This window comes from Ictidomys tridecemlineatus, chromosome 8 (assembly GCF_052094955.1).
Source record: "Ictidomys tridecemlineatus isolate mIctTri1 chromosome 8, mIctTri1.hap1, whole genome shotgun sequence".
Taxonomy (NCBI): domain Eukaryota; kingdom Metazoa; phylum Chordata; class Mammalia; order Rodentia; family Sciuridae; genus Ictidomys; species Ictidomys tridecemlineatus.
In genome coordinates, this window is record NC_135484.1 from 41,002,794 (window position 1) to 41,016,602 (window position 13,809).

The following is a 13,809-nucleotide window of genomic DNA, read 5'->3' on the forward strand; positions in this document are numbered from 1 at the left end:
GAGCTAATTGTTTACTAATACTGCTCTGTACAGTTGTCACAAATGTACAACAGAATTGATGACTGGTGATGACTAACTGCTACATTGGAACAAAATTTTTAAGCACAAAGTGCTACAGCAAACAAAACAGATTTATTAAAAAGTACTATAGCAAAAAAACACAACAAGAACAACAACAAATTACCTATTAGCTATATACCTATATATACCAGCTTATTTTCTTTCTCTTTTTGTCTACAAATACAGAGTTCTTTTCCAAAAGGCCATGATGTAAAACATCAAAAAGTCTTATAGCTTCTTTAAAATGCTAAATATTTAGAAGATCCTGGAGTACAACTCTGGCACTAATGTCTGGGAACACTGGCAATGGTGTAAAGGTGGGCATGAAATCTGCGATGGGTTTAAAAAGAGGATGCCCAGGTCCATCAAGTCCAACTTCTTCTAGGTTACTAAGAGGCACAGCTGCAGAATGTGGATTCCTGTTGGTGCTTCTGCCAGCTCTGAATTCGGGTGCATCTTTAATATTTCCTGGTACATTTACACCTTGCTCTTTCCTTCCTGGTGAGTCTAGACAGTCCATGGAGAAATGGGAGAAAGCTTTGGTGGTGGGACAGAGGGATGAGATTCCATTTCCAGAAATTTGAGAAAGAGTTCTGAAAAAGAACTGTTAAGCACAGGTTGTTGAGGTTATTGATTTGGTCTCAAAGTTATGTTGGGGACACTTTTTGATGTCCCTCCTAGCCAACTACTCATCCACTTGGTAACACCACCATAATCTTCATTCAACAACTGCTCCATTTCCTCTTTTGGAATGTCCAGGATGCTCCCCATCAACTGTAACACTTCACGACGTTTGCCTTTTGGTATCTGGAAATGACCAATAAAAAGGTTTTGCATGAGGACTTTGTCCACTTTTCCTTCTGCGCTGTTGACCAAAGTCGACAATTTCTGTTGTGCATGGTCCAACATTTCTTTTCGGGGCTCCTTTTGTTTTTTCAGTTCTTCCATCTGTTCTTCCTTGAGATCTAAGTCTTCTCTCAGTCTGGAAGCAGAATCCAACAGAGCATTCACTTGATCCAAATGTTCCTGCAGTGATGATACTTCTCCTTCTAGCTTTTCGGCCTTGTTCTTCCATTCAGCTATTGACTGTTTTCCTTTGGCTAATTCAGCAGAATGCAGAGCTTTCTCTTCTTCTTGGAAGTGCTCTAGAACCCTTTTCATGTTACTTGATGACAGGGCACACTGCCTGACTCGTTCTTGGGAGAGCGAAAGCTGCAGTGCATTCTCATCCCTCTGTTGAGAGACCAGACTCAACTGTTCCTGCACTGACTCTGTGTGCACACTGGCTTGGTGACTTGCCTTAGAAGATGCAACTAGCTTCTCCTCCAAGAGTGTGACTTTGTGTCTCAGTTGAATCTCTTTGTCTTCTGCAGCCAAAATTTCCTGGGTGTAAGACTCTTCTGATTCCAAGAGATGGCTGCGTAGCCTTTCTAGCTCCCGGTTTAGGAGTAATTCTTGGTCCTGTAAGCGTTGAACCTCCTCCTGGAGGGCACTGTTTTCCATCTGCTCTTGTTTTAGTGCTAGGATGACTTGGTTTCGTTCTTGCTGAAACGTAGCTGTCTTCTCCTGCATTGACTCAACTGTATTGGAAAGCTGGCTGAATTCCCCCGCTTCTCCCTCTTCTTTTGCTTCCAACAGCTGCTCAAAGGCAAGAGCTTTCTCTTTCATTGACTGACATTCCAATTCTTTTTCTCGCAGCATCTCTGATAACTTCAAGTTTGTCTCTTGCAATGATTGATACTCCCTTTCCTTTTCTTTGCATGTTTCTCTTATGTTTTCATTTTCTTTTTGAGTGTACAAGTGTCCACTTCTAAAATCAGTATTCTCTCCTTCAGCTCTCTTACTGCTTGCTTCAACAACTCCTTTACTTTCCACAGGTCATGTTTTTCACTGCCACTTTCTACATTAAGGCTTTCAACTTTGGTCTCTGGAAAAATATCAGATTTCTCTGTTGAAGCATCGCATCTTTTTCCAGGCAACTGGGCTTTTATTTGGTCAATAGTTTTCTGCAAGTTCTTAATCTCCTCCTCTTTTTCTAAAATTAACTGGCTATGTGCAGCATTCATCTGCTCATATTGGTATTTAAATTCATCCATTTCTTTTTTCTGCTCCTGTAAAGATTGAAGTAGTCGCATTTTACGCTTGTTTTTATTTGTAATTATCTTTTGATAGTGTTTAATTTCATCTTCCAGATGATTTTTTTTACTATATTCACTTGACATACCTCCAATTCTAGTTCTGTGATAGCAACAAGGGTTTTAGGCTCAGCCACAGGTACAGCTTGATTGTGCTGTTCCCTGAGTCTTTCCAGTTCTTCTTGCAGATGGTTGTTTTCTGCTTTCATGGAGCCAAGACTTCTGTCCTTTCCTTCAATGGTTTGCCTTAAAGTTTAATTTTCTCCTAAGGCCTGAGAACACTTATCTAAATCCTTTTGGAGTTCTGAACTTTTTTCTTTGAGTTTTTCAATAAAAACTTGTTTCTCATTTATAACTTGTAGCAATTGCTTCTGTTCTTCTATATGAGATGCCAAAATTTCCTCAGTTTCTTTTTGAACAGCAGTCATTTGCTCAATATTCTTTTTGAGTCCTGCTATTTAAAAGTCCTTCTTTTGATTGAGTTGCACTACACATTCATGTTTCAGCTTTAAGGCAGAGGTATTCAAATTATGTGCATTGGAGAGTTTCTGAATAGTCTGCTTGTGATTATTTGCTTCTTCCAACAGTCTTTTTTCTGCCTGGTGCAGTTTGGCTTCAATCTCTTCTTTGTATCTTTTTAGGGTCTCTGTGATAGTGTCTTTTTCTTGAGAGATTTGATTGTTAGCAGCAACAGATTCTTCCAACTTACGCCTTACATCTTCACGTGCTAAAATCAACATTTCATTTTCCGTTTTGAGATCAACAGCAACTTTCTTTAAATTTTCATTGAGCTGTTCTACTTCAGAAACATTTTGCCTTAAATTGCTAACTTCAGCTTCCCATTCTTTAAACAAGTCATCCTTACAATGACTGTTAGAGTCTTCATTCAAAGAACTTTGGATCTTACTCTTAAATCCAGACAGCTCATCTTCAATTTGTCTAATGTGTTCATTAAGCCCAAGGTTTTCCTGCTGGATGTTTAAACTATTTTTTTGTGACTGATTTAGCTGACCTACTAAAGCTTCTACTTTACCTTCAAGCTTCTGCTTAGTTAAATGCAAATCCCTGAGGCTCTGTGCATTCTCAGTTAACTTCTCCTTCTGCACATGCAACTCTTGGGATATATTCATTTGCTCATCCTCAAGTTGATGAACTCTCTTTTTTTCATCATCTAGATCTTGTTCCAACTTCTTGATGACAAGGTCTCCTTCATTTTGTTGTTTGGATAGCTCGTCTTGTATCAAAATCATATTCTTTGTTGTTTCCTGATTCTGATGATCCAGTTCTGCTAACTCAGCTATCAGCATTTTCTTTTCATTGATAGTCTGATTCAGTTCTTCCTCCTTTGCCTTCAAGTGAAGTTTTAAGTCTTGTAATTGTACATCCAAATTCATGTCTGTTGAAGCTCTGTTTTTCATGACTTGATAGTCACAGCTCAATTTTGACAGTGACATCTGAAGTTCCTCTTTTTCTTGACTCAATGATGACTTCTCTTTTTCTAAAGCTTCAACACGCATTTTAAGCTTCAGATTGTCTTCAGCAAGACGGTTATCCTTGTTTAAACCATTTAGTCTCATGATTTCCTTCTCTGCATTAGCCAGGGCTTGTTGTAGCCTGAACACTTCTTCCACTGCTGAACTCTGTGAAAGGATTTTTTTCCTTTTCTGCCACAGTAGAACTCTGCTCCAAAACTGACATTTTATGCTGGTGATCATCTATGTCTGGACTTTGGTTTGGTTGAAGAATCTTGATAGTATTTTGTACTTTGCAGGTTTCACTTGTGTCAGAATGATTTGTTCCCTGAGCCTCCAACAATCTGCTTTGAGTGGCCAACTTCAGATTCATGCCTTGCAACTTCAATTGACAATCTGTTTGATTCTTGTTGTGATAAAATTATGTCACTAAAGTCCATGTCATCATCAGGAAAGGCTGAAAAATGACTACTGGTCCAGGAACCGAATGGAGCAGGTGAGTTGTTGTTGGTACACCACAAGCTCCTGAAGGTACAGATTGAGCAGCTGCCTGTAGTTGGAACACTTGATCTTGCAGTACAATCTGTCTTGCTTTAAGATGGCTGATCTCTACCTCTTTCTGTTGCAGTTGATCTTGGTAACTTACAGACTGATGCTTTATTTGCAGCTCTGATGCTTCATGCTTTTCTTCCAGAACAGTACAATACTTTTTCAGTCTTTCATTTTCACATCTTAGTGTGAAATCAGTAGCTTCGATTTTCTTTCTCCAACAATGAGGAAAAGCTGCTTCTAGGTCTCCTAAGTCATCCAGAAGCATTTCCCTGGTGAAGCTGGAGATAATGCCAGTGAGGGAAGCCAAGCTGCTCCCCAACTGACCCAAGAAGTGGCCTAAGCCTGAGCCCAGGCCTCCAAACCAAGACCACATAACTGCCACTTCAGTGATCCATTGGACCAGCTCAGAAAACCGCATCCATCACCATCCACTTCTCTGCTCCGAACGTTCTCCAGCATTGCTGGGGTCAATTATGACCCAAGCGCTCAGAATTCCTCACAGCGCAAGGTTCCTGGGGCTCTGCCAACACCAACCATCCCTTCTTTCCTGTAAAGGTAGAAGCCTTTCCTGGACTTTGACCAGGGACTGGCAGCCAGTAGCACACTCACCCCCTGCAGGGCCTCTGCTTCTTCCCTGCACTTGCCTGTCAGCTATTGGCTCACGGGATTGGGCAGGGGTGGCTGGGAGGAGCTAGAGATCCAGGAAAGTGTCCTAGTTTGAGTCCCAAGGCAGTGTGCTGTGGAGCCAGGAAGAATCAATGTTGTAGATGAAATCCAAAGGTAGTTCACTGGACAGTTCCCTCTTGTCTGGGAGAGGTGGGCTTCTTGTTGCATTAAGTTGCATTCAGTTGACAAGGTCTTGCTCCAATACAGAATGCAATCTTTAACTAAAAGTCCCCTAATTCAAAAGTAAATCTCACCACATAACACCAGCACAGATACACCCAGAATAAAAGTTGGCCAAATATCTGGGCATCATAGCCCAGATGAGTTAACATATAAAATTTACCATCACAAATTCTTAATGATTCTCAGAATTCAAATTATAATATGGATTAAATGTCAATAAAGAACCATCTTCACCCTTTTCAAAAATAAATTTTTGCTCTTAATGTATAAATTTTTGAGTTCATTTTAATATTATATGGTCCTGGTAAGTGCTGATTGAAGTTTTTATTTAAGTGCTCAAAAATTGCACTTACATTTCACTTAACAAACTTTGTTTTTGAGCCAATAACTTGATATACACTTAACCTGTTGTTGTTCATCAGTGCCTAATATAACCCAGGTCTAAACAGTACAGAGTGAAATAAAAAGTAAAGAAATTTTCTACAATGGAGTAACAATCCTAAATTTAAATCCTTCCCCTAGAATTAAAGATCAGGAAGAGAAAAGGTAAGACCCTACTTTCCAAAGTGTTTAATTTCCAACAAGATAATGAGGAGGCAGCTTTGTAGAGTTGGGGGACAAAACAAAGAGATGAAGCATGTGGGCCATAACAGACATACAAATTGGGACCAAAGCAATTTTGGAGCTGAATCGACAGGATGCATTTATAAAACCTCTCTCACAGGCATGAGTCAAAGAGTAAATGAGAACATACTGTGTAGTTCTCACCTGATGGCTGGTGCAGAGAAAGTGACCAACAAATAGAGCCTGCTGCCACTTTGTTCATATTTGCTTTTTGTTTTATTTAGGATCATTTTTTCTTTTTTTTCTTTTTTTTTATTGTTGGTTCTTCAAAACATTACATAATTCTTGATATATCATAATTCACACTTTTATTCAAGTGGGTTATGAACTCCCATTTTTACCCCGTGCAGAATCACATCAGTTACACTTCCATTGATTTACATATTGCCATACTCATGTCTGTTGTATTCTTCTGCCTTTCCTATCCTCTACTATCCCCCCTCCCCTCCCCTCCCCTCCCGTCCCCTCCCCTCCCCTCTTTTCTCTCTACCCCCTCTACTGTAATTCATTTCTCCCCCTTGCATTATTTTACCCTTTCCCCTCACTTCCTCTTGTATGTAATTTTGTATAACCCTGAGGGTCTCCTTCCATTTCCATGCAATTTCCCTTCTCTCTCCCTTTTCCTCCCACTTCTCATCCCTGTTTAATGTTAGTCTTCTTCTCAGGCTCTTCTTCCCTACTCTGTTCTTAGTTACTCTCCTTATATCAAAGAAGACATTTGGCATTTGTTTTTTAGGGATTGGCTAGCTTCACTTAGCATAATCTGCTCTAATGCCATCCATTTCCCTCCAAATTCTATGATTTTGTCATTTTTTAATGCAGAGTAATACTCCATTGTGTATAAATGCCACATTTTTTTTTTATCCATTCGTCTATTGAAGGGCATCTAGATTGCTTCCACAGTCTTGCTATTGTGAATTGTGCTGCAATGAACATCGATGTAGCAGTGTCCCTGTAGCATGCTCTTTTTAGGTCTTTAGGGAATAGACCCAGAAGGGGAATAGCTGGGTCAAATGGTGGTTCCATTCCCAGCTTTCCAAGAAATCTCCATACTGCTTTCCAAATTGGCTGCACCAATTTGCAGTCCCACCAACAATGTACAAGTGTACCCTTTTCCCCACATCCTCGCCAGCACTTGTTGTTGTTTGACTTCATAATGGCTGCCAATCTTACTGGAGTGAAATGGTATCTTAGGGTGGTTTTGATTTGCATTTCTCTGACTGCTAGAGATGGTGATCATTTTTACATGTACTTGTTGATTAATTGTATGTCCTCCTCTGAGAAGTGTCTGTTCAGGTCCTTGGCCCATTTGTTGACTGGGTTATTTGTTATCTTATTGTCTAATTTTTTGAGTTCTTTGTATACTCTGGATATTAGGGCTCTATCTGAAGTGTGAGGAGTAAAGATTTGTTCCCATGATGTAGGCTCCCTATTTACCTCTCTTATTGTTTCTTTCCTGAGAAAAAACTTTTTAGTTTGAGTAAGTCCCATTTGTTGATTCTAGATATTAACTCTTGTGCTATGGGTATCCTATTGAGGAATTTGGAGCCCGACCCCACAGTATGTAGGTCGTAGCCAACTTTTTCTTCTATCAGATGCAGAGTCTCTGATTTGATATCAAGCTCCTTGATCTATTTTGAGTTAATTTTTCTGCATGGCGAGAGAAAGGGATTCGGTTTCATTTTGTTGCATATGGATTTCCAGTTTTCCCAGCACCATTTGTTGAAGATGCTATCCTTCCTCCATTGCATGCTTTTAGCCCCTTTATCAAATATAAGAAAGTTGTAGTTTTGTGGGTTGGTTTCTGTGTCCTCAATTCTGTACCATTGGTCCACCCGCATGTTTTGGTACGAGTACCATCCTGTTTTTGTTACTATTGCTCTGTAGTATAGTTTGAAGTCTGGTATCGCTATACCACCTGATTCACACTTCCTGCTTAGCATTGTTTTTGCTATTCTGGGTCTTTTGTTTTTCCATATGAATTGCATGATTGCTTTCTCTATTTCTACAAGAAATGCCATTGGGATTTTGATTGGCATTGCATTAAACCTATAGAGAACTTTTGGTAATATCACCATTTTGATGATGTTAGTTCTGCCTATCCATGAACAGGGTATATTTTTCCATCTTCTAAGATCTTCTTCAATTTCTCTCTTTAGGGTTCTCTAGTTTTCATTGTATAAGTCTTTCACCTCTTTTGTTAGGTTGATTCCCAAGTATTTTATTTATTTATTTTTTTGAGGATATTGTGAATGGAGTGGTTGTCCTCTTTTCCATTTCAGAGGATTTGTTGCTGATATACAGGAATGCCTTTAATTTATGCGTGTTGATTTTATATCCTGCCACTTTGCTGAATTCATTTATTAGCTCTAATAGTTTCTTTGTAGACCTTTTTGGGTCTGCTAGGTATAGGATCATATCATCTGCAAATAGTGATAATTTAAGTTCTTCTTTTCCTATTTTTATGCCTTTAATTTCTTTCATCTGTCTAATTTCTCTGGCCAGTGTTTCAAGAACTATGTTGAACAGAAGTGGTGAGAGAGGGCATCCCTGTCTTGTTCCAGATTTTAGAGGGAATGCCTTCAATTTTTCTCCATTCAGAATGATGCTAGCCTGAGGCTTAGCATAGATTGCTTTTACAATGTTGAGGTATGTTCCTGTTATCCCTAGTTTTTCTAGAGTTTTGAACATAAAGGGATGCTATACTTTGTCAAATGCTTTTTCTGCATCTATTGAGATGATCATATGGTTCTTATTTTTAAGTCTATTGATGTGGTGAATAACATTTATTGATTTCCGTATATTGAACCAGCCTTGCATGCCAGGGATGAATCCTACTTGATCATGGTGCACAATTTTTTTGATATGTTTTTGTATCTGATTCGCCAGAATTTTATTGAGGATTTTTGCATCTAGGTTCATTCGAGATATTGGTCTGTAGTTTTCTTTCTTTGAAGTGTCTTTGTCTAGTTTAGGTATCAGGGTGATGTTGGCCTCGTAGAATGAATTTGGAAGTTCTCCCTCTTTTTCTACTTCCTGAAATAGCTTGAAAAGTATTGGTATTAGTTCCTCTTTAAGGTTTTGTAAAACTCTGCTGTATACCTATCCGGTCCTGGGCTTTTCTTAGTTGGTAGTCTTTTGATGGTTTCTTCTATTTCCTCCATTGATATTGGTCTGTTTAGGTTGTCTATATCCTCCTGACTCAATCTGGGCAGATCATATGACTTAAGAAATTTATCGATGCCTTCACTATCTTCTATTTTATTGGAGTATAAGGATTCAAAATAATTTCTGATTATCTTCTGTATTTCTGAAGTGTCTGTTGTGATATTGCCTTTTTCATCCTATATGCTAGTAATTTGAGTTCTCTCTCTTCTTCTCTTCGTTAGCATGGCTAAGGGTCTGTGGATCTTATTTATTTTTTCAAAGAACCAACTTTTAGTTTTATCAATTTTTTCAATTGTTTCTTTTGTTTCGATTTCATTAATTTCAGCTCTGCTTTTAATTATTTCTTGCCTTCTACTTCTTTTGCTGTTGTTTTTCTCTTCTTTTTCTAGCATTTTGAGATGAAGTATGAGATCATTTATTTGTTGGTTTTTTCTTTTTTTAAGGAATGAACTCCAAGCAATGAATTTTCCCCTTAGAACTGCTTTCAATGTGTCCCATAGATTCCGATATGTTGTGTCTGTGTTTTCATTTATCTCTAAGAATTTTTTAATTTCCTCCTTGTTGTCTTCTATAACCCATTGATCATTCAGTAACCTATTGTTCATTCTCCAAGTGATGCATGATTTTTCCTTCCTTCTTTTATTGTTGATTTTCAGTTTCATTCCATTATGATCAGATAAGATGCATGGTATTATCTCTACTCCTTTATATTGTCTAAGAGTTGCCCTGTGACATAATATATGATCTATTTTTGAGAAGGATCCATGTGCTGCTGAGAAAAAAGTGTAACTGCTTGATGTTGGGTGGTATATTCTATATATGTCAATTAAGTCTAGGTTATTAATTGTGTTATTGAGTTCTATAGTTTCCTTATTCAACTTTTGTTTGGAGGATCTGTCCAGTGGTGAGAGAGGTGTGTTGAAGTCTCCCATGATTATTGTATGGTGGTCTATTAGACTCTTGAACTTGAGAAGAGTTTGTTTGATGAACATAGCTGCACCATTGTTTGGGGCATATATATTTATGATTGTTATGTCTTGTTAGTGTATGGTTCCCTTGAGCAGTATGTAGTGTCCCTTTTTATCCCTTTTGATTAACTTTGGCTTGAAATCTATTTTATTTGATATGAGTATGGACACTCATGCTTGTTTCCGAAGTCCATATGAGTGATATGATTTTTCCCAACCTTTCACCTTCAGTCTATGTATGTCTTTTCCTATCAAATGTGTCTCCTGTAGGCAGCATATTGTTGGGACATGTTTTGTGATCCATTCTACTAGCCTGTGTCTCTTAATTGGTGAGTTTAAGCCATTGACATTTAGGGTTATTATTGAGATATGGGTTGTTCTTCCAGCCATATTTGTTTATTTATGTTACTAAACATGGTTTGTTTTCCTCTTTGATTATTTTCCCCCCTTTACTGTCCTACCTCCCACTGTTGGTTTTCATTGTTATTTTCCATTTCCTCTTCCTGTAATGTTTTGCTGAGGATTTCTTGGAGAGATGGTTTTCTAGCTGCAAATTCTTTTAACTTTTGTTTATCATGGAAGGTTTTAATTTCATCTTCCATCCTGAAGCTTAATTTTGCTGGATACACAATTCTTGGTTGGAACCCATTTTCTTTCAGGGTTTGAAATATGTTATTCCAGGATCTTCTAGCTTTCAAAGTCTATGTTGAGAGATCAGCTATTATCCTGATTGGTTTACCCCTAAATGTAATCTACTTCCTTTCTCTTGTAGCTTTTAAAATTCTCTCCTTATTCTGTATGTTGGGCATCTTCATTATAATGTGTCTAGGTGTGGATCTCTTATGATTTTGCACATTCAGCTTCCTGTAGGCTTCTAGGATTTGGGATTCTTTCTCATTCTTCAAGTCTGGGAATTCAAGTCTCGTATTATTTCATTGAATAGATTGCTCATTCCTTTGGTTTGGACCTCCATACCTTCCTGTATCCCAATGACTCTTAAGTTTGGTCTGTTTATGTTATCCCATATTTCTTGGATGTTCTGCTCATGGTTTCTTAACAGTCTTGCTGAGCTGTCTATGTTCTTTTCAAGTTGAAATACTTTGTCTTCATTGTCTGATGTTCTATCTTCTAAGTGTTCTACTCTGCTGGTAGTATTCTCAATTGAGTTTTTAAGTTGGTTTATTGCTTCCTGCATTTCTAGGATTTCTGTTTGTTTGTTTTTTATAACCTCTATCTCCCTGTATAGTTGATCTTTTGCTTCCTGGATTTGTTTATGTAATTCATTGTTGAAGTAATCTTTCATTGTCTGATTTTGCTGTCTAATGGCTTCCTTGAGACTCCAGATCATCTGAAGCATGTATATCCTGAATTCTTTATCTGACATTCCATCTGTTGCAGATATTACCTCTTCTAACGTTGAGTTGACCTGCATTGCTTGTGGTCCTTTCTTTCCTTGTCTCTTCATACTGTTCGCGTTTCTTTCTGCTTGGTGAAACTGTTGTGTTATTGAATTTTCCCCCTATATACTTTTATTATTCTTGTATAGTTGCAAAGTTACCTGTGCAGGCGCGGGTGGCGGCTCTGCTCCTCCTCCAATTGGGGCAATGTGCCTACCACACCGGCAGGCCACTGGGCCTGTTTTGCCAGTTGGTAGCAGGTGCGCCTAACTTGCAGGCGCAGGCAGAGGCTCTGCCCCTCCGCAGGTCGCTGGGCCTGTTCTGTCTGTCGGTTGCAGGTCTGGCCTGTTCTGTTGGTGCTTGCAGTTCCGCCTACCTTGCAGGCGCAGGGGCGGTGGGGCAGCTCTGCCCCTCTGCAGGCCGCTGGGCCTATTCTGCCTGTGGGTCACAGGTCCGCCTACCTTGCAGGCCCGGGAGGCGACTCTGCCCTTCCGCAGGATGCTGGGCCTGTTCTTCTGGTGGGATGCAGGTCCGCCTACCTTGCAGGCACGTGGGGCGGCTCTGCCCCTCCTTGGGTTTCTGGGCCTGTTCTGTCGGTGGTCACAGTTCCACCTACCTTGCAGGCACAGGGGGAGGGGGCGGCTGTGCCCCTCAGCAGGCCGCTGGGCCTGTTCTGCAGGTGGGTCGCAGGTATGCCTAACTTGTAGGCGTGGTTGGTAGCTCTGCCCCTCCGTGGGCCACTGGGCCTGTTCTGTTGGTGGTCACAGTTCCGCCTACCTTGCAGGCGCGGGAGGAGGGGGCGGCTCTGCCTCTCAGCAGGCCGTTGGGCCTGTTCTGCTGGTGCGTCTCAGGTCCACCTACCTTGCAGGCGCGTGGGGCAGCTCTGCCACCAGGATCATTTTTTCTTATTACCCTTTAGTAAGGGTTTGGGTTTGTTCCCATTACTCTCTTCCCAGAGCACATATTCAGGAGACTATTTTCCTTGAGCTTTTGTTTCTTTATGTCTCTTCAGGCAACAAATACTCAAGGTGGTAAAAATAAAAATTAAAAAAAAGGAAATATTCTAGGAAAATTAATGGGTAAAATGATTCTAAGGACTATATTTTTCACCTCATAAAGTCTCTTGCCATCAAGAAAAGAGAAAGTAGACATAATTCCTCAGATTGCTATCAGAAACTAGTGACTGCATTTGTGTCCTGTGCTAGAAAAGGAAATCTTCTTTGTCTTTCTTATTCATCTCCAAATCTGAGAGAAAAATCAGCCCTGTATTAGTCAATCTCTCTTCATAAAAGACTAAAATAAAAACTTAAGTCCCTTTTAGCATCTGCTGAAGTGAGAATCCACACTGCACCCCAGCTGTGTCTACTGTGGAAGAGGACATCAACAATACCAAGTGTCCTTTTTCTGCCTTTTGACCATTCCTCGTGTGTGTGTGTGTGTGTGTGTGTATGTGTGTGTGTTTGTGTGTGTGTGTGCGTGTGTGTGTGTTAGTAGACTTTTTCATCACTGTGACAACATACCTGAGAAAATTAAATGAGTAAATATTTATTTTGGTTCAATTTCATGCTGCATTGCTATGGCCTAAAGTGAAGCAGAATACCATGGCAGAGAGCCTGGCTTCAAAACAGAGCTGCTCATCTCATGGAGATCAGGGAAATGGTGAGGGGAAGAAAGGACTGAGGAATATGATGTACCCTTCCAGGGAATCAACTCGAATGACCTACCCTCCAACTAGGCCCTACCTCCCACAGTTTTGACCAACTCCCAATAGTCCTGTCCAATCGTGAACCCATCAGTGGATTGATCCACAGATGAGGTTAGAGCTCAGGATTCAATTCACCTTTCTGTAGAGTCCATTCTGAATGCTGTTACATTGGGGTCCAAGCTTTCAACACATGACCTTTGGGCAACATTCCAGATCCAAATTATAGCAGGGTGCCTCCTTCTCTTTAGGTTTTCTGTGTTTGTTTATTGTTTTGAATCACAAATAATGAGCCTTTTTCATTATAAGACCTATCACATTTGGCTTGAATCTGGTTCCAGTGGTGGTTGCTCCTACTGCTGAAAGGCACTTCTCATCACTCAGATTCAGTCTTTTATCATGGTTCACTCTCACCACAGCTGTTTGTCAATTTATATTTCTATCTGAGAGAGATACCTACCTACTGTATTCAAAACTGACCATCCAAATAAAAGCATTTCTCTTCTAAATATGTTTGGAATATTACTGAAAACTATGGGGGATACAGAGGGAAAACCCTGGTTCATTCTCAAGCACATGTGACAAAAAGCACCCAAGAATCATAAGTGTGTCCTTATAGATATATTCAGTGCCTAAAGGTACAAGGCATTGTGCTAGATATTGTGAAAAATATAAAGCTGTGTTATATACATTTCCTGTTATGAAGTCTGAAATTGAATAGAGTCAAGCAATAGAGAAATGCTATATAGAGTGATCCTTGTATTATAATTCAAGTCAATCATTGATGACTGTGGTGGTGAGAATCTCATATGGGGCAAAAGACTAAGTAAGAAAGAATAAGCCAGATGTAGAGAGCCCTTAAAAATGTGGCTTTGTTAAAAC

The 13,809-nt window shown here is 39.6% G+C and overlaps 1 pseudogene; it reads right to left on the reverse strand.

Annotated features, from left to right (window-relative positions):
* Positions 1 to 307: 307 nt before the first annotated feature.
* On the reverse strand, positions 308 to 3,910 carry LOC144365754 (thyroid receptor-interacting protein 11 pseudogene; annotated as a pseudogene).
* Between the last annotated feature and the right edge of the window lie 9,899 nt (positions 3,911 to 13,809).